The sequence below is a fragment of the Saccopteryx leptura genome, chromosome 3 (assembly GCF_036850995.1).
Source record: "Saccopteryx leptura isolate mSacLep1 chromosome 3, mSacLep1_pri_phased_curated, whole genome shotgun sequence".
NCBI lineage: Eukaryota > Metazoa > Chordata > Mammalia > Chiroptera > Emballonuridae > Saccopteryx > Saccopteryx leptura.
Window position 1 is genome coordinate 9,284,853 of NC_089505.1, and position 20,368 is coordinate 9,305,220.

Sequence of the window (20,368 nt, forward strand, 5' to 3'; positions counted from 1 at the left end):
TGACCAGAGCCACTCTAGCGCCTGGGGCAGAGGCCACAGAGCCATCCCCAGCGCCCGGGCCATCTTTGCTCCAATGGAGCCTTGGCTGCGGGAGGGGAAGAGAGAGACAGAGAGGAAAGCGCGGCAGAGGGGTGGAGAAGCAAATGGGCGCTTCTCCTGTGTGCCCTGGCCGGGAATCGAACCCGGGTCCTCCGCATGCTAGGCCGATGCTCTACCGCTGAGCCAACTGGCCAGGGCCGTCTTTTTTAAATAGATACCTGTTGACAGTGACAAGCTACTAGATTTTATTGCTAGGCTCAGGATTTTCTAGGCCTTTTGAATTTAATTAGAATTAATTGAGTGAGTTTGAAGGACTGTAGGGCAAAGGTGTGTCTACTCCATAATTGATGTGCCACATGTTTATTGGCTTGTGCTGGTTTAAAGGGGGTGATAAGTGGAGAGACCCAGCCCTGGAGGATGTGTGACCTCCCACAGGACACAAGAGTGTAAACAAATATTACAGGGCTACCCGAGGAGTGTGCAAGGTGCTGTCAACTCCACACAGCGGATGGAAAACTCAAGACCTACATGAGACTCCAGCCCCGCCCCCCCCATTGCCATAAGTATTCCGACCGACCAATCTGAGAAGAAAATGTACTGAATAGGACAAGACAGCCCATTAGCAAAACAAATAATTTGGTATTCATCCTTCCTGACCTTTCAGAAAAGTAAGATAACATGTTTCCATATTTTGTCAGCTTCCAGGAGAGAATCACAGTCACCTGCTCTCTCCTTGTCATTCCTTGGAACACCTTCCCCTCCTCCACGTGCCTCCCGGAGTGGAATTACTGTTTCACTTTGTGCTTGGTCTTTTGACACTGAGCTCCTGGGAGGGAGACGGATTAATATTCCCCAAGTCACCTGACTATTCTGCAGTCCTCTTGATTCCTGGCTTTCTTAGTGAGATGCTAATGGATCCACCACGCCACAGGGGTGTATTCTTCCGGGTTTGAAGATGGACTTGGTTAGTAGTAGAATGTACAGGAGGAAAACTGAAAAGATGTAGCCCCTGACTCAAACTAATTTGCTGTTTAGATAAGTAGGAATTTGGAGTGAATAGGAAAGTCAGAATCCTAAAGTACAGATTCAGTCTTTCAATTAGGTTTGGGAAATATATCCCGCATCCATGTAAGCAACATAGAAATTGGGACAGGAAATGAAAACGTTAACCCATTCAACGCAAGTGTTCTTAGAGCTTCAAACATAGTATTTTACTGGGGACTTCTATTCTGATCCCGTTGGGTAAAGTTGTTCAGGTGAGTCAAAGTAGTTTTTAGATCTGAGAATATTACCAAGTAAAGCTATTATAAAGTATCTACAGTCATAATGTATAGAAAGTAGAGTTTCTTGTTACGTGATTATCTAACATATGACACCCTTCCTGAGCGTAGAGGGGGCTGTGCAGGTGCCTTGCTCACCAGGTCACTGTCTCCTTGGACCCTGGCGATGACTCCTCAGCCAATCTCAGACAAAGGAGTTGCATTATGAGCCAAATGGTTGCTCATGCAATCATTCACTCAGCTAATATTTATCTACTGCCCTCTGTATGCCAGGCACTGTTCTAGGCCCTGGGGAGACACCAGAGGACACAGCAGGCAAAGTGCCTGCCTTCCTGGAATTTACATCCTAGTGAGCAAAACAGACCCTAAACATAGAAACAAGCAATCGTGTGCTCAAATGTCGGGGGCATCAAGTGTAGTAAAGAAATTAAAGCAGAGGGAGGGGTTTAGAGCTGGGGAGATGTGACGTTTTAAGTAGGGTGAACAAGGAGGGCTTCGAGGCAGAGACATTGAATCCAGACTCAAAGGAAGTGCGAGTCCTTAAACATTGGGAAGAGCGTCCCATGCAGAGGACAGAGCAAGTTCAAAGGCATGGAGACAGGACTGTGCCCAAGATCTGACGTGTGGAAACTTTTTCTTTCCTTTTTTAGGAAAAGCCAGAAGCAACACATTCTAAGTTTCAAATGACCTCAAACATTTCTTAGCTTGGGAGTTGCTCAGTGATTCATCACAGTTAGAGAGGGGCTCAGTATGGATTTGTCAACCTGGAAAGATTTAAAATATTTATTTTCTACTAATTTATACCTTCCAGCAGCTGGTGTGTATTTTAGGAGCAGGGTAGGGAATTGGGAGAAATTCAGGCCCACAAGAGGAAACAGAATTTTCTGGGTGGAACTTTTGGGGAAACTCTTTACAAAGGGATTAGATTCACCTTTTGCCCTTCCCCCTTCCCTGCTTCCTGTCCTGAACACGGACATGGTTCTAGAGGCTGAGCATTTATCTTGCAATCACCTGGCAACCAGCATGGGGACAAAAGCCACATGCAAAGGATCGCTAAACAGAAGGCTAGACGCAGCCCAGGATCCTGAGGGCCCCTGGGGCAGTCCTCACCACCTGCCGCCAGTCCCGGGCTCCTTGTGTGGGGCAAGGGGACTGAGAGCAACCCTGGCATGCTGGGCCGGTCTGGCTGGTGTTCCCTTCCGCTCAGCCCAGTGAGATGCTAATGGCCCTGCCACGCCACAGGGGTGTATTCTCCCAGGTTTGAAGATGGACTTGGTTAGTAGTAGAATGTACAGGAGGAAAACTGAAAAGATGTAGCCCCTGACTCAAAACCCACCTGTTGCACTTGACCAGGAAGGAGAACTGGTTGGAAGAGAATCTGGTTCTTGCTCTTTGGTTTCCACAATGTCCAGGGACCAGTCATCTATTAGGGGCAGGGAACCTTGGGGCCCAGCAGCTCTGGCAAGGACTCCAGACTTTAGTTTTATGGTTGAGAGGAAAATGACTCAGGCCCAACATTCCCGCCATTTTTCACGTATCTTTTTTTTTTTTTTTTTTTTTTTTAAGATTTTGCTTGTTGATTTTACAGAGAGAAGTGGGGTTTGGAGAGGAGAGGAATGAGAAGTTTCAAGTCATAGTTGCTGCACTTTAGTTGGTCATTGATTGCTTATCATTTGTGCCTTGACCGGGCAAGCCCAGGGCTTCCAAACCGATGACCTCAGTGCTCCAGGTTGAGGCTCTATCCACTGTACCACTACAGGCCAGGCCAAAAAATAATTTTTTTATTATTAAATTTTGGAGAGAGAGAGAGAGAGAGAGACAGACAGACAGACATCGATTTGTTGTTCCACTTATTTATGCATTCACTAGTTGACTCTTGTGTGTGCCCTGACTGGGGATCAAATCTGCAAACTTGGCTTGTTGGGTCTATGCTCTACTGAACTACCCAGCCAGGGCCTGTTTTCCATGTGTCTAATGTGATTCATGTGAATGTACCTCTGCAGCTGCTTACAGCACTTTTGTTAGGTTTAATTCTGCATCTTGCCTTTGCACAACTTCCCACGTGTGAAAGGGTTAGGGACTAAAGATTGTTCTCACCAGTGTGTGAGTCCAGAGACTTGCTGTAAGTGCCAGCATAGCCCTTTGAAAAATTTCTGGGTACTATTTTAGAAATTCTTTGAAATTCTAGATATTATCTAATCAATACACAATGAGTTGTATACCCTTAAAAATTTTTTTTTTCTTGCCTGATAGCTCAGTTGGCTGGAATGTCAACCTGATATATCAAGATTGTGGGTTCAATCCCTGGTCAGGGCACATCCAGGACTCAATCATTGTGTGTGTAAATGGGTGGGGCAGCAACTCAATGTTTCTCTCTCTTTCTATCTTCTAAAATCAGTGAATTAAAAAAATCAATGAATTATGCTCAATCATTGTCTGCTCTGAGAATTCAGAGTAATTGAAATCTGTGCCCAGTTGTAAATTAGGATGCTTGTTTGCTAATAATAATAATAATAATAATAATAATAATGAAGTCCAAAGTATATCACAGGGCTTTGAACTATGTACACATTTAAATAATATATGTGAAGTACATAAAACAGTTCATGGTGCCATGCAAATTTAGGTTCATCTTTATTGAGAGTGTGGCAAATTCAAGGTCTAGAATAGTTTTTAAAGGATTAGCTTATGTGATCCTTCAAATACCCTAGCAGTGAAAGGAGTGTTGGCCAACAGGATTCTTTTAAAATGAATAATTTGTCTGAGTATTCTTCCTTCAATAAAAGCACTGACATGCCTTCTAAATGTTCTTTCATAGAACCTATAGGATATGTTACTTACATATCACAGTTTGGGATTTAAAAAGAAGGTCACATCTTGACCTGTGGTGGCACAGTGGATAAAGCATCGACCTGGAACGCTGAGGTCTCTGGTTCAAAACCCTGCACTTGTCTGGTCAAGGCACATTTGAGAGTTGATGCTTCCTGCTCCTCCCCCCCCCTCTCTAAAATGAATAAATAAAATAAAGTTTAAAAAATAACTCTTGCTTGACCTGTGGTGGTGCAGTGGATAAAGCGTCGACCTGGAAATGCTGAGGTCGCCGGTTCAAAACCCTGGGCTTGCCTGGTCAAGGCACATATGGGAGTTGATACTTCCAGCTCCTTCCTCCCTCCTTCTCTCTCTCTGTTTCTCTCTCTCCCTCTCTCTCTTCTCTCTAAAAAAAAAAATGAATAAAAAATAACTCTTTAAAAGAAGGTCACAAAAATGTGTGGCATGTCCTGATGTTTCAGTGGTTGCATGCTAATGCAAATTTACATCCAGGTTAAAATCGGCTACAATAATCTACAGTTGGCTGTATTTCAAAGGCATTATCCTACTTTGGATTCTTAGTTGTGAGTGACAGGAAACCCAACTTAAGCAGGCGCAGGAAAGAAAAGGGAAGTTTTTAGTACACCTGAGAGATTCTGCGGGGGGAGGGGTAGCCAAGCCGGACTCAGGAGCTCAAACAGTGTCATCAGGACCTCAGCCTCTCTTTTCTCACTTGGTTGTACTTTCTTCCATTTTTACATAATTTCCAGGTGGGCTGAGCTGATATCCTAAAACTTGGAAGTCCATTTCTAAGCCCCCACCAAAGGTAAATAAAATATAAAATAAAATAATCCGGAATCAAGCCCCACTGGAGGAATGAGAATTCCTGTTGAAAGCGACCGCTGTGGGTGAGAGGTCATACCTCCTCAGTGGCCATGTCTGGGTCACAGGCCTGAAATGAGAGCCAGGGGTCAAGTTTGCTCACCAAGCCACACGGACCAGTGATGGGGATTGAGCAGATCTCCAAGGCAAGTCTTGGTGCTGTTACTGGAAGAAGGGTAATTCAAATTAAGATATGACTGTTACAGGCTCAAATAGCATTCTGTGGCTCCAAAACCTTTCATGGTACTGTTTTGTAATTTTTCTCTGTTCCCTATTAAGTTGTCAATGCCTTGTAAATAGGCTAACTTATGTTTTTAATTTTTTGAGGAACATGAGTATTTGTTATGGACACTGCTTCTCTCCTGATTTCCTGCTCTGAACAATGCCTAGAATTTAGCTGGCACCCATCACATGATTTTTTTTGAATGAATGAATAGTAGCTGATAGTAGCGAGAACTGTTCAAGTTCTTACTGCAAGTAATAATGAGAAGTGTCACTATAAGGCTTGCTACTCTCAATTCATACTACTTCCTGGTTCTCTTCAAGGCAGACTGAGTATGGGAAGTGTGATCTGAAATTAGCCAACACTTAAGAAGTTCCAGGATTCCTTTAGAGCAGCGGTTCTCAACCTGTGGGTTGCGACCCCGGCGGGGGTCGAACAACCAAAACACAGGGGTCGCCTAAAGCCATCGGAAAATATATATTTATTATACAATACATTTTTAACCACTGCTTTAGAGGTTTGTGGACAGTTAACATTCCCCAAACATGTGTCAGAATTAAATACACACATAATTTGCACTTAATGGCAAAACAAAAATAGACAAGAACAAGAAATACAACCATTAATATTAGGGAATAACTTTATAAGGTATTTTATTTTTTGAGGTTTTAAAAATTGTGGTTAAAAAATAATGTAAAATTTACCATCTTAACCATTTTAGGAGTAGAATACAGTGGTACTAATGTATGCGCATTACTGTGCAACCGTTCTCTAGAACTTTTCATCTTGCAAAACTGAAACTGTACTCATTGAACAGCAGCTCCTCTTTCCTCCCCTCCCCCACCCCCAGCCTAGGCAAACCGCCATTCTACTTTCCGTTTTTAAGAGTGTGGCTTCAGGTACCTCATGTAAGAGAAATACTTGTATGTAGTTGTCCTTTTGTGACTGGCTTATTTCACTTTGGGTTTATTTGATGTCGTCAAGCTTCATCCATGCTATAGCATATGACAGGATTTCTTTCTCTTTTATTAAGGCTGAATAACATTCCATTGTGTGTATATACCACACTTTCTTTATCCCTTGATGGGCATTTATGTCGCTTCTACTTCTTGGCTATTGTGAATAATGCTGCAGTAAACGGCAGTGTGGAAATAGCTCTTCAAGATCCTGTTTTCAGTACTTTTAGATGTATGCACTGAAGTGGGATTGCTACATTATGTTTTAAATTTTTTTTGAGGAACCACTATACTGTTTTCCATAATGCTGCACCATTTTACATTCCCACCAACAGTGCATAAGGCTTCCAATTTTTCTACATTCTCACCAAGTCTTTTTACTGCCTGTTGTGTTGTTTTGTTTTGTTCTTTGGTAGAGGCCAACCTAAGGGTATGAGGCAACGTCTCATTGTGGGTTTGATTTTCTGAACGTGTATTGAAATGGTTTTCTAAAAGGAGTTGCCATGTCCCCTTAAAGTCACACTGTCGTGTTATGAATCCAGTAGGTGTGGGGACCTGCCAACAGTACTATCCATTTCCTGGCTGCCATCCAAGCTGCAGATGAAGTTTTAGGGACTTTTTACTGCAAATTAAATGCTCTCCAATAGTCTCTGTATCTACCGTATGGTTTATGGTAAAATTATTGGGCAGCTCTTGCTGATAATTATCTAGGCTCCTGAACTTAGAATTCAGCACTTTTACAGAGTTCTGTTAAGACTGCACAATTCACTAGACAAGATAATTGCATGTTCTGGATGGCGGAGTTACACTTATCTAGGTAAATGCAAGCTCGATAGATAAATATAGAACCAGAACGGAAGCCATGTAGCCATCCATATAGAATTGAGATCCTGGCCACGCTAGTTAGAGCTGGTTTCCCTGCCTCGGATCGCTGGCCTTTTACAGTTTGTTCATCCTTCTCTTTATCCAGCCCCGGTCTCTCCTACACGAGAGAAAGGACACCAGGAACTCTTTTTCCTGCCCCCGAAGGGTGTGAGCTCTTTATTCTTTGACCTCATTACATCATCCACCCCTTGCAGCAGACAGCCCCTCCACGCGCATGCGTACTGCTGTCTGGTTATCTGCGCATCTTGTCCTCGCCTGCCCTGGTTACGCTGGAAGACACACATCTGATGATAAAACTTCTCGTGGTGCGCAGTGTGTCTCAGTGTTGATCGCCACACGTGTTGCCTGATGCCATGATGTCTGACCCTTCACGTGTGGATTCTGGGTGAAATGCCATCAGAATCTTCTTTCCTAAAAATCGGCATACACTTTTATCTCCTTGAAACAGTTTCCCTACAGACTTGAAGGAGTTGGTGGAAGTGTTTGCCTGTTCAAGGTTGAAGGAGGCCGTCTGCCAGGTCCGAGTTTGTTCTTAAGAAAAGACGCCCTTTGGAAGTGGAAGCATGTAATTTGGGGCATTAATGAAATACAAAGAGGGTAAGTGACCCCAAATCTGACTGTGACAGAGGAACACTGGGCCTTAGACACATTCTCCTCTTTCTAATAGTAATTTTTTGCTGCTGTTGTAAAAATGAAAATCACCCCCAAGTCTAGCTGTGATAGTGCTCTGTAAACCCTGACGTCCTTGGGAAATGCATCTTCGAGGTTAGCAACAATGGCACATAAATATTAACAGCTGGCATTTGAATCATGTTCTTATTTGATAAGGCAGATTTTATCAGCTCTACTTGAGAGAAGAGAAAAACGTCAGTCGCTGAGGTTACCCCAGCTCCTCCCAAATAGAGTTCCATTTTGGACTCAGGTCTCTGGTCCCAGGTCCTGCGCTTTGCCCATTACCCACCTTCTTTCTGGGGGAGACTCTGGACTTCAAAGGAATCCGGAGGGTCCCCAGAACTGTAAGTCCTGCTCTGGTTGCTGCCTTTCTTTCCAGCCTGAATATACCCTTCAGAAAGATGCTTGCCTCCTCTGGTCCTGTCTCCCAGGCCTTCCGCCAGTGCATTTGTACACACACACACACACACACACACACACACACGTGCTTGTGCTTACACATGTAGCCTGGAGAACAAAGAACAGGGTGTGGAGTCCTTGTCTCCTCCACCTTCACATTCCCCCAGGGCCAGCCAGGGTTCCGAGCTGGGAGCTGGGAGCCGGAATCGCTCTGCTGTCCGAGCAGAGGTGGGGGGCCTCCACACTGTCACCTCGGGACTCCCACAATGCCAGGGGGCGGATGGCGTCTCCAGGGCTTGTGGCCACCGCATCGTCCTCCCTCTGGGAACACTCATCAGTGCAGGTGTTCTGAGGCCTGCCAATTAGTAAATATTTATTAGAGGAAGTGGTGACGACATTTATTTACAGAGTAGCTGCTCTGTTCAACACACAGTATTAATAATCATAATTACAATTTCCTAGGTACTCACTTTGTGTGTGAACAGACTAATAAATATCACAGTAACTCTAGGTGTTGCGGTTATTTCGAAGATGAGAAAAGGAAGATGGCTTAGGGTTTATACAAGAGGGTAGTGACACACCTGGGCGATTTCCCCACAAAGCCACCCAACCGTGGTCCAGGAGCTTGGGCCTCGTGCGAGACTCTGGCCTGTGTCCAGATAACTCTCATACTAGGTGTGAGGGGTTGAATGGTGTCCCTCCCCAAAAGATATGTTGAAGTCCTGGTCCTGAGTACCTCAGAATAGGAGCCTATTTAGAAATGGGGTCATCGCAGATGTCATTAGTTAAGGTTAAATTAGGTCAGACTGAAGCAAGGTGAACCCTTCATCCGGTCTGACCAGTGTTCTTATAAGGAGGAAGGAGACAGAGAGAAGCAGCCATGTGATGACTAGGAGAGACTGGGGTGGTGTGGCCACAAGCCAAGGGACGCCCGGGGCCACCAGAGGTTGGAAGAGACAGGGAAGGATCCGACCCTGCCGGTTTCCCGGGAAGCACAGCCCAGCTGACACTTTGGTTTCAGCCTTCTGGCCTCCAGAACTGAGATAATACATTTCTGTTGTTTTTAAGCCACTACGTTTATGACACTTTATTATTGCAGCCCCAGGAAACTAATACACCAAGCAGAATGAAGAGTTTTCAAAGAGGTACAGCGCGTGCATCATAGGACTTTGTACATAGGAAGGCGGACTGGGAGAACCTGGAAAAGGAAAGAGGAAAGCCCACAGCCTTTGCATTGGGTCCTAGAGGATAAGCTGGCTGCCGGGCGTGAGGAGGCAGGGGTGGCGTGAGGAGGCAGGGGTGGCGCGGAGGGCTGGAGCGCAACCGGCCGGTGGGCAAGTACAAGCCCCGCGCAGGCGCAGGAGTGTCTGCCTGGGCCGTGTGAGTGACGCACGGGGAGGAGGTACACTGGTGGGGTGACACCGGGGGCTGGTAGCCCGTGGGGGAGCTGTTGTCAGGCTGGGGGCCCCGCGCCCCTTCCTCAACCAGTCCGGCTCATGGTGGCCCAAGATGTCTTCTGGGCCTGGGAGCCATCTATCCTTGAAGCAGGCGTTTCTCTGCTGGACATGACAGCGGGCTAGTCACACCCCCTCTTTTCTGCCTGTTTTTATAACGTCACAGCCCTGCCCCCCAGCCTGTCGTGCTGCTGGGTTGCACAGTGGGGTCTTCTGAGGCAAACCCTCCGTTCATTTGCCAGGACCCTCACAGGGATTCAAGTCCTTTCTCCGACCTGGAGTCTGGGCCTGAACCTTCCCGGAGTCTGGTCGGCTCCTGCCTGGACCTGTGTCCTGCCGTCTGTGGTCACCCCTGCTGACCTGAGCCTGCCTCACGCCAGCCCCCCAGTTGCGCCCTCTGTCCTGCTGGCCTGGCCTCTCTAGCCCGGTGGATGGCCTGGTTCCAGATTCCAGCTCATCCGGCCAGGCTCTGCCCTGAGCTAGACACTGAAGGTTTGCAGGCAGGAGCGAGACATGACCCCGGCTGCAGCTCTGGCTGCTGGGCCCACGCCAGACGGAAAATAGGTGGTGTGGAAGCTGCGTCTGCCAGGACGGGTGCTTAGGGATGACTGCTGGTCAAATGAACAGATAAGGAGGCAACAATGTGAGATCACTGTGATTGTCCAGGACAGAGGTCCTGGGCACGTCAGCATGGTTTTGTCCTTCCAGGTACAGACGGCAGCAGGACAGGGACATGAGGTGGGGACGGGGACCCTGGGCTTTATGGTGGAAAGAGAGGGCTTTACCATGCAACAGTCTGGCCTTGTGCTTTGGGTAAATGACTTCACCCCTGGGCCTCAGCTTCCTCCCCAGGGCGTGGAGAATAACCTCCACCTCTCAGAGGAACTGGGAAAGGCGAAGGTGGGGTGGGTAGAGTCACCCGCTCGAAGTTTGACTTTCGGTTTGTGGTGATCTCCATCCATGGGTGGTCTTTGCCTCAGAATTTAATGCCTTGGAGGAGGAATCAAAAAAGAATAAGGCATCACTCACGTTGTTCATGCAGGCTCAGGAAATGAAGCCAGGCTCCAGTGGCCGGGGTCAGCGCAGTGCCCCCCCGTGAGATCAGTACAGTCGGCTGAGAAAACAGAGCAGTCACATCAATGGCCAGATCTGGGTTGCAACATGCAAACAAGACGTGGGAGCCTGAAGCCAGCTGGACTGCCCTGACCCGTCGTGGTGCCAGACCCTGCGGCGTTGCTTACACGCTGGCTCTGGGGCTGGCTGAGGTCTGGGGGGGACTGAGTGGCTTTAACTGGGGCAGAGAAGGGCTGGAAAAGAAGAGATGGACATGCGTGGAGTGGTCAGGGATTAGACCAAAGGTCATGGGTGGGAAGAAAGAACAGAGCTGAGCACAAGTCACACGTGTGTCCAGTCTGAGTGCCGAGCAGCACTGAGTGCCTTCGGGGTGACCGGATCTGTGGCCTGCGTGGCGGGGGCCTTCATGGAAGCAGGGATTCTTGGACGACTCCCGTGTGACTGGGTGTGGAAAAGACGAGGCTGCGCTCCCGACTGTCTCCACACCGAGCGAGCCCGGCACGGCCCTGGCCCTGCACGCCCAAGCCCCTTAGCAGCAGATGACACAGCACGCTGCAGTCCCTTTGCAGAGGTTCATGCTAAAACCATTCACCGCAGGCCTGACCTATGGTGGCGCAGTGGATAGAGCGTCGACCTGGAAATGCTGAGGTCGCCGGTTCGAAACCCTGGGCTTGCCTGGTCAAGGTACATATGGGAGTTGATGCTTCCAACTCCTCCTCCCCTTCTCTCTCTCTGTCTCTCCTCTCTCTCTCTCTCTCTGTCTCTCCCTCTCCTCTCTAAAATGAATAAATAAAAAATAAAATTAAAATTTTTAAAAAAATTAAAAAATAAAACAATTCACCACAAGAGTAACAGCACAGAAATGGAATGCCACTCTGAAGTCTGTCGTAAAAATTTTCTTGGCAAAGGACCCTTCCAGTTGAACGATCAAACAGTGAGCGTGACAGCCAGAGACAAGGGTTAGGACAGAGTATGAGAGTGAGCAGCTCGGCCTGTGCTGGACGGGTCCCTGAGGGATCTTTATGAGAGCCACTGTTTATTGGGAGGGTTCATGCGGGTCCCTGTTGAGAACAGGAGAGTAATGAAGAGAAACCAGCCCTCGTGGATAGGAAGACGTGTCACAGCAAAGGCACAGTGCAGCAAGGTGCAGACCAAGCGACCAGAACAGAAACTGCCTCTCTGTACAGAGAAACACAAAACAGCCTCCCTCCCACCGTCTACACAGCGCGGGCCGGGGTTACAGCCCGCCGCGAGCCAGGTAGAACTGAGACATCAATAGAAGGAAAAGAAGTCAATGGGAGAAAATGAAGGGGAGTGTTTTTCTGAAATAGGGAATGAAAATACTTCTAAAATTGGATGTTAATCACAGAAAACTATGAGCCCCCCCCCAAAAAAAAAAACAACAACCTTGAGGACTTTGAGTAGAAACATCAAATTCAACAAATGGACAAAATTAATTTAGCTGAGGGAGAACATATTTGCAATGTCTAAAACTGACAGGATTAATAGCTAGGAAACCTAGGAAACTCTTGGAAACAACAAGAAATCCCCAACAAAAAATAGGCACAATAAAGGAATGATTTCCAAGAAAGGAAATCCAGAAGGCCTGCCAGCAGAGCAGACACTCAGATGCATTGGTGGTCAGTGGAACCCTGGAGTTATTGTCACGGCACCAACGAAGCAGGGGGTGTGCAGATGGGGACCCCATGCCCGCCTGGGCGAGTGTGGCGCGGTGCGTGAGCCATGCTGAGACTTCTCAGTCCGCGTATGCGTATTCCAACTCTCCACCTAGGGCGACCGTACATCTCGGCAAGCCTGGGGCATCTTGGTGTATGCCTCTTGTCCTGGAGTAATTATTAATAGTATCCCCTTTCGTTCTCTGAATTGTCTTTACTTGGATGATAAGTTATATGGCAACCCTTCCAGGACCCAACAGTTTCGCTCACGGTTCTTTGTCCCAGGGAAATTCTCAGGTCCACGCAATATCTGCGGCATCTGTGGAGGCCACCTGAATGTCCAGCGTCCAAGGGAGGGCAAGGGAAACATGGTGGGTACGGACAGGAAGAACTATGCAGGTGCGTGAGGCATGTATTAGATGAACCCGTAGCGACACAGGTGGATAATAAAAGCAGTGCTGGGGGTGGGGGAGGAAGGCATCAGAAAGCAATACACAACCTTCCCTCCCATATATAAATTAACAGTGTGTGTGCGCGTGCTTAAAGCAATGTACATTTTGCAGAAAAGATGTAAACAAAGAGGAACACTTTAAACACAGGATGACGAGAAGACAGAACATGAAGAGGAAAAGGAGTAACTACAGCAAGAAGAGCTGGATTCATTTGGGGGAGAGGGTGAGGAAGGAGAGAGAGGGAGTGGGGGGAGGGGAGGGGCACAAAGAAAACCAGATAGAAGGTGACGGAAGACAATTTGACTTTGGGTGAGGGGTACGCAGCATAATCAAATGTCAAAATAATCTGGAGATGTTTTCTCGGAACATATGTACCCTGATTTATCAATGTCACTGCATTAAAATTAATAAAAATAAGATAAAAAAAAGAGTTGGATTCATTTTAATGGGGAAACCTGTGAAAGGTCTGTGAGGGTGAACGTTCAGTGACTCGTCTGGGATGTCACCATTTGCTGAGACCGCTGGTGCTGTGGGAGGCACGGAGGAAGGTGTCCGACTCATTTGAGCACGCTGACAGGAGAACAGAGCTGACCTGTGTCAGACACTGAAGTCAACCAGGGAAGGAAGGACACGTGTCTTCAAGGAGCCATTGCCAAGGTCCTGTCTTAAATCAAAACACTTTTACTAAATAAAAAAAAGTTCTTTTGGATGTAACTAATCGTAAACAGAAATGTCTGGACCAAGTAAGTTTAGCCTTAAATGTATTGAGAGTTGGTACAGTGTTTGGGAGAAAGGAGTCCGTTGGTTATTTAGGGAGCTCGTTTCCTGGGTAGTGTTTGAAAGAGGGGAAAGATATCGTTGCTGGAGATGGGTATTCCTGAGGGAGAAAGTGCGAGCTGCCCGGGGGTGGACGAGGGTGCAGCGAGGGCCGAGGGACCGGCGGGAGCGGAGAGGCGCGCTTGCGTAGAGCAGACGGCACGTTCTCACTCAGAGTTTGCAGGCATCGTAGATGATAAGAAGCCTTACTGGTTGAAAGCGTCCCAAAGTCTGTAATAAAAAGAAATCTTCAGGTGGAGGACCCGGGTTCGATTCCCAGCCAGAACACACAGGAGAAGCGCCCATTTGCTTCTCCACCCCTCCGCCGCACTTTCCTCTCTGTCTCTCTCTTCCCCTCCCGCAGCCAAGGCTCCATTGGAGCAAAGATGGCCCGGGCACTGGGGATGGCTCCTTGGCCTCTGCCTCAGGCGCTAGAGTGGCTCTGGTCGCAACATGGCGACGCCCAGGATGGGCAGAGCATCGCCCCCTGGTGGGCAGAGCATCGCCCCCTGGTGGGCGTGCCGGGTGGATCCCGGTCGGGCACATGCGGGAGTCTGTCTGACTGTCTCTCCCTGTTTCCAGCTTCAGAAAAATGAAAAAAAAAAAAAAAAAAAGAAGAAAAAAGAAATCTTCAGCCTGACCAGGCAGTGGCACAGTGCATAGAGCATCGGCTGAGGATGCTGAGGACTCAGGTCAAACCCTGAGGTTACCGGTTTAAGAGTGGGTTCATCTGGCTGGAGCATGGGATTATAGACATGATTCTGTGGTCGCTGGCTTGAAGCTGGAGGTTGCTGGCTTGAGCAAGGGGTCACTGGCTCGGCTAGAGCCGCATGGTCAAGGCACATATGAGAAAGCAGTCAGAGAACAACTGACGTGTCGCAACTACGAGTTGATGCTTCTCATCTCTCTCCCTTCCTGTGTCCGTCTCTCACACTCTCTTTCTCTGTGTCTCTCTCTCGCAAAAAATAAAGAAATAAAAATATATACATTTTATTATAAATATATAATATTTATAATTATATATTCCGCACGGAGAGGTCCTGCCAGGGAAGGTGAGCCGTGGCCTGTCGTTCAGAGTAGGGTGTCCACCACAAACATGGGACCCCTTCCTCGAACATCCTTTAAGTGTAAGGCCTTGAGTTATCAAGAGTGACGGTTCTCAACATAGAAAGCATGACCCCAAGAACTGACTTCATGTATGTGCAGAGTGGAAACAGTGTGGCCTGTGGCCTGTGTGCTTCCTACCACATCCAGACACACAGAGAGCAGTGCACCCCACCCCCGCCCCAAGCAGTGTCACCCTCTGTGCAGGAGCATGCCTGCTCTGACAGTGCTTTGGAGCCAGCGGGGTGTCACATGGCACCGGGCTGAACCCCTGTGTGGGACAGATAATAAGGCAGGTCTATGGAGCACAAGGCAGGCAATGCACAGACCCAGCCTGCAGACACGTTTTGCCTAGCTTGCAGAGTGTTTTGAAAAACATTTTTAAACCATTGCCAACATTTAAGAATTGGGGAATTTCATGTTAAAATTAGGTTTTCAAGCTTTTCTTGCAAATGTATGTGTGGAAGGCCTGGGCCCACGTTCCAGCCTGGCAATAGCCACTGCAGAAGCCGAGGGCTGGCCGGATTCCCCTGCCTCTCCAGGGCCCGCCTTCCTCAGTCCTGCCACGTCCTTGCCACAGCCCAGTGCTGCACCGCCCACGTGGTCTCGGGCCCTGCACCCACTCCGGTGAGGGGCGGAGTCGGGACCCGCTCCAGGTCCTGCGGGGTCCCTGGGCTCCACCGCCTGGCCTCTCCGCATTCCTGAACCAAGTTGTTGAGGATCACTGGAGGACCCAGGCTGAGGGCGTGCAATTGCAGATTGGCCAAGCAACAGGCCGATTTTATGGAAATTCATGAGAAATTTGGTAAACGCCAAAGTGCCAGAGGCCAAACTTCAATTAAATATACACTTCAGGGGTTTCGTCCGTCTTGATCCCAGCATAGCTCATTGCCTGACAAGGGGTAGAAGCTCAATAAATATTTGTCAAATGAAGTATGTGGTTCACGATTCAGCCTAAGGCATTGCCTTAGACCAGCGGTTCTCAACCTGTGGTCGCGACCCCGGCGGGGGTCCAACGACCAAAAATACATTTTTAAATAAAATATGTATTTCCGATGGCTTTAGGTGACCCCTGTGTTTTGGTCGTTCGACCCCGCCGGGGTCACGACCCACAGGTTGAGAACCGCTGCCTTAGACAATCATCAAGATGAGTGCGTTCTGGATTGACTCCTTTTCTATTCGGTCAGATCCAAGCCAGTCAGATAGTATTCATCTCCTGCTACAGAAATGTGTTCGCCCTGTTGTCAAGGCACCTCAAAAAATATTCTTTCAATTGCCAATTTTCCAGTTTACTCGTCAGTTCTCTAAGATCCAGACAACAAACACTCAGTGAGATGTTGTCACTACAGAGAACACGCAGGATTATGTGGTCGTTCCTTCAGTTCGATAAACACTGAGGTCCTCTAATGCGAAGGTTCTGTTCTCGGTTCTGGAAACACTAAGACAGCAGACACTGGCACTGGCCTTGCCTTCACGGAGCTCACAGTGTGAACAGAGGGTGATCCAAACAGAGGCTAACACTGTCTGGGCCATGCTGGGAGCTCTAAGCCCAGTACCTGCTTTTTTGAGTTAGCTTTTGACATTCCAAAAAAGAGAAAGAAAGAGAGAGAAGGAAGAAAGGGAAAGAAAGGTGATGTTTTTAAATGTTCATTGTTTCTATTCTGCAACCAAACAGCTAATTAATAAATCTCATGTGTTTGGGAGATATAGCTAGGGCTCGACTTACGACCACGATTGGTTCCGACAGACTGGTCATAACACAATTTGGTTGTAAGCTGAGTAGGCTATATGTACAGTACTGTGAAATGATGTTATAAAAATCTTTAAGTCATATTTTATCATAATTTTCTTTCATTGTTATATATCATAATTTTCTTTGTTCATTTTATGCCATTTGTATCATCTCTACACCATTTTGTTTCTTATTTTTACATTCGTCAGGTTTACGTAAAACACTGCATTACCAGTACAACTGGTTTAATATTTGCAAAGACAATTTCCTCTTGGTAGACATCTTGGGAGGGGTTTGATGAAAAATATCCAAGACACACACACACACAAAAAGAAAAAGAAAAGAAAAATATCCAAGACACAAAACACAAATTGCTGTACCGAGTCTAGGATAACAGTTGAAATGGTGCACACGGAGACGGTAGTGCTGCTGGAAGCTGGTCCGCATTGTCCAACTCCCAGCTGGGCAACGCTTGCGCTGCCAGATGCCAGACGCAGAGCAGTCGTGGCTAGTGATTGTGGTAGTAAAGTCGAATGGTTGTAAATTGCATAGGTCGTAAGTCAATCAATATTTGTAGTTTGTTTCACATAAGTGGGGGGTTTTCCATATAAAACATGAAACCCTGCCTGACCAGGCGGTGGCGCAGTGGATAGAGTGTCAGACACGGGCTCATCTGGTTTGAACAAAGCTCGCCAGCTTGGACCCAAGGTCGCTGGCTTGAACAAGGGGTTACTCCGTCTGCTGTAGCCCCCAGGTCAAGGCACAGATGAGAAAGCAATCAATGAACAACTAAGGTGTAGCAACGAAAAACTAATGATTGATGCTTCTCATCTCTCTCTGTTCCTGTCTGTCTGTCCCTATCTATCCCTCTCTCTGTCTCTGTAAAAAAACCAAAAAACAAAACAAACAAAAACATGAAACCCTGCCGAGAGGAGACACAGCGACATTAGGAGGAGAGCCAGGCTGGCTGCGGGGCTTTGTTCCTTTTTCTTATTTAAAAAAAACACAACTAGCCTGACCAGGCAGTGGCGCAGTGGATAGAGCATCGGACTGGGATGCAGAGGATCCAGGTTCGAGACCCCAAGGTCGCCAGTTTGAGCGCAGGCTCATCTGGTTTGAGCAAAAGCCCACCAGCCTGAACCCAAGGTCGCTGGCTCCAGCAAGAGGTTACTCGGCCTGCTGAAGGCCCACGGTCAAGGCACATATGAGAAAGCAATCAATGAACAACTAAGGTGTTGCAACGTGCAATGGAAACTAATGATTGATGCTTCTCATTTCTCTCTGTTCCTGTCTGTCTGTCCCTGTCTATCCCTCTCTCTGACTCACTCCCTGTCTCTGTAAAAAATAAATAGCCTGACCTGTGGTGGCGCAGTGGATAAAGCTTCGACCTGGAAATGCTGAGGTCGCCTGTTCGAAACCCTGAGCTTGCCTGGTCAAGGCACATATGGGAGTTGATGCTTCCTGCTCCTCCCCCCTTCTCTCTCTCTGTCTCTCCTCTCTCTCCCTCTCTGTCTCTCTCTCCTCTCTAAAAATAAATAAATAAAAAATAAATAAATAAATAAAATTAAAAAAAAAAAAAACACGACTAAAGATAATATGATAAAAGATCACCAGTTGGTGATATCTGGATAGTGAGTACATAGTTGTCTATTGAGTTATTTTCTGAAGATTTAAAACATTTTATAATTTAAAAAAAACACAAGAGCATGCTCTCTGAAAGTAGAGGGCAGACTTAAATAGCTCATTTTCTGAGAAAACACCACATGAGCACGTGTCCACCCCCTCCCCGGGCTCGCCTCCATCCAGGCTCCTGGGGAATGCACACCTGAGTCTCTGGGCTACGTGACCCAGCCAGCCTGGCTCGGAGCTTTGATCTGTTCCGAGTAATCTCTCTGCTCTCAAGCATCGCTCTGGCTACGGCCGGGGTGTGTGCCGGTACCTCACACCGTCCCTCCTAATGTCCTGTGCCTGAAAAGAGCTGATCAGACCTGTTAGAACCCCACCTAAAGATGGCATTAATAAACCTCAAGAGAGACCTGGAAAGATTCTAAATAGATGAGCTCCTTTTATTTAAATATCTTTTTTTTGTTTTTTGTACCATCTCTAGTTTTCAATGGTGGCTTGCACAGCCAGGAGGTAGGGAGGTGAAGGGTTTCCCTGGTTAGCATTCCAGCAGGCAGCAGGTGGCCTAGTGGAAAGAAAGCTAGCCTGGTAGCTGGCTTGGTGCTAACCAGCAGTGCTCGATCATTCGTTCACTCAACACACGGTTACTGAACATCTACTAGGCACCAGGCACTGCTTCTGCTGCCAAGAACACAGTGGTGAACGAGATGGACAGGAGCCGCAATGCCTGTGTGTGGGGGGTGGGGTGGGGCAGAAGATAAAGACACAAACCAGCAGGACCATAGCAGACAGTGCTAAGTGCCCTCCACACCGTGAATCAGTCAAGTAGCGGGGAGTGACCTGGGAGGTGGCACTTCCCAGGGAGAGGTGAGAGGTGCTCTCTGACTGAGATTGTATTTGGGCAAAGACCTGAAAGAGTAGGAAAGGCCAGGCTTAGAGATGGGGAAGTGCATTCCAGGCAGAGGGAACATTAAGGACGAGATCCCCGAGGCACAGGACAGAAACTCAGGCAGCTGGAACAGAGGCAGTGAGCAGTGGGGGCAGGTAGGTGGGAGCCGGACCACACAGGCCAAGGGAGGGGCTTGAGTATTACTCTAAAGGCACTGGCGGGGGTGGGGAACACCATCTGATATATTCTGAGTGGGCTCTTAGGTCTGTTGAAGTGGATGTACAAGGTCAAGGCAAAGAGAGGTATGCAGGCTGACTCCTAAGTTTGGGCCAAGCAACAGGGCAAATAGTGGTGCTGTTTGTTAACTGAGAGGCTGGGAGGGCAGCAGCTTTTGAAAAAATCAAGAAAACTGGAGAAACCAAGTCCATAATTGTTACTTTAGAGAGAGATCCGGGCTGGAGATGTTATTTAACCCTGAGATTGGATCAGATGACCTGGGAAGAGAGTGTACAAAGATAAGGGCTCTGCAGTGTGTGTGTGTGTGTGTGTGTGTGTGTGTGTGTGTCGGGGGGTGGGGGACCACACAGGGGAGAACCCTTCAAGGAGGAACCAGGACAGGGGAGAAGAGGAGAAAAGAGAAACCCTCAGAGCGGAGCGTTCCCAGGGAGTGTTGTATGTGCCCAAGGCAGCTCAGGAGAACTGTGAGACGAGGCAGAGAAGTTTGGCCTCTGGATGTAGCAAGATGGAGGTTACTAGCGATCTGGATGAGAGAGGTGCCGGAAGGTGGACGATCAGTTTCATCTCTGTGGGTTCTTTCCTCGCTACACTGAGGGTATCAAAATAGACGTGGGTAAGCTCCCTTCCACCATCTCCTCATACCCCATGCTTTGAAGCTGGAACACTTTTTTCTTTTTAAAAATTTTTTGTTTTATATTTTATTTATTCATGTTGAGAGAGAGAGAGAAAGGGGAGGAGCAGGAAGCATCAACTCCTATATGTGCCTTAACCAGGCAAGGCCAGGGTTTCAAACCGGCGACCTCAGTGTTCCAGGTCAACGCTTTATCCACCGCACCACCACAGGCCAGGCAAAAAAATAACAAAAAAACCAACTCATAAAATGATCAGGAATAAAAGAAAATAGAAGAAGCTGTGCTATTTGGGAATTTATTAGTTAAATAAGTTTTGCCATCACCAGTACCCTTTTACCTAAAAACTATTATGGCTATTTACGCAAATTATTTAAAAGCCAAGGAGATCATTCAAAATAGAATACCTAGTGGCCAGAATTTTGCTTAGCAGACCCAAATTATATAAGATGTAGCCTCAAAATAGTACCTAGAGTCTCCTTCGAACTTGTCTTCCTATGGAGACCTGTAAAGTTAATTCTGGACACCAGGCAGGGTG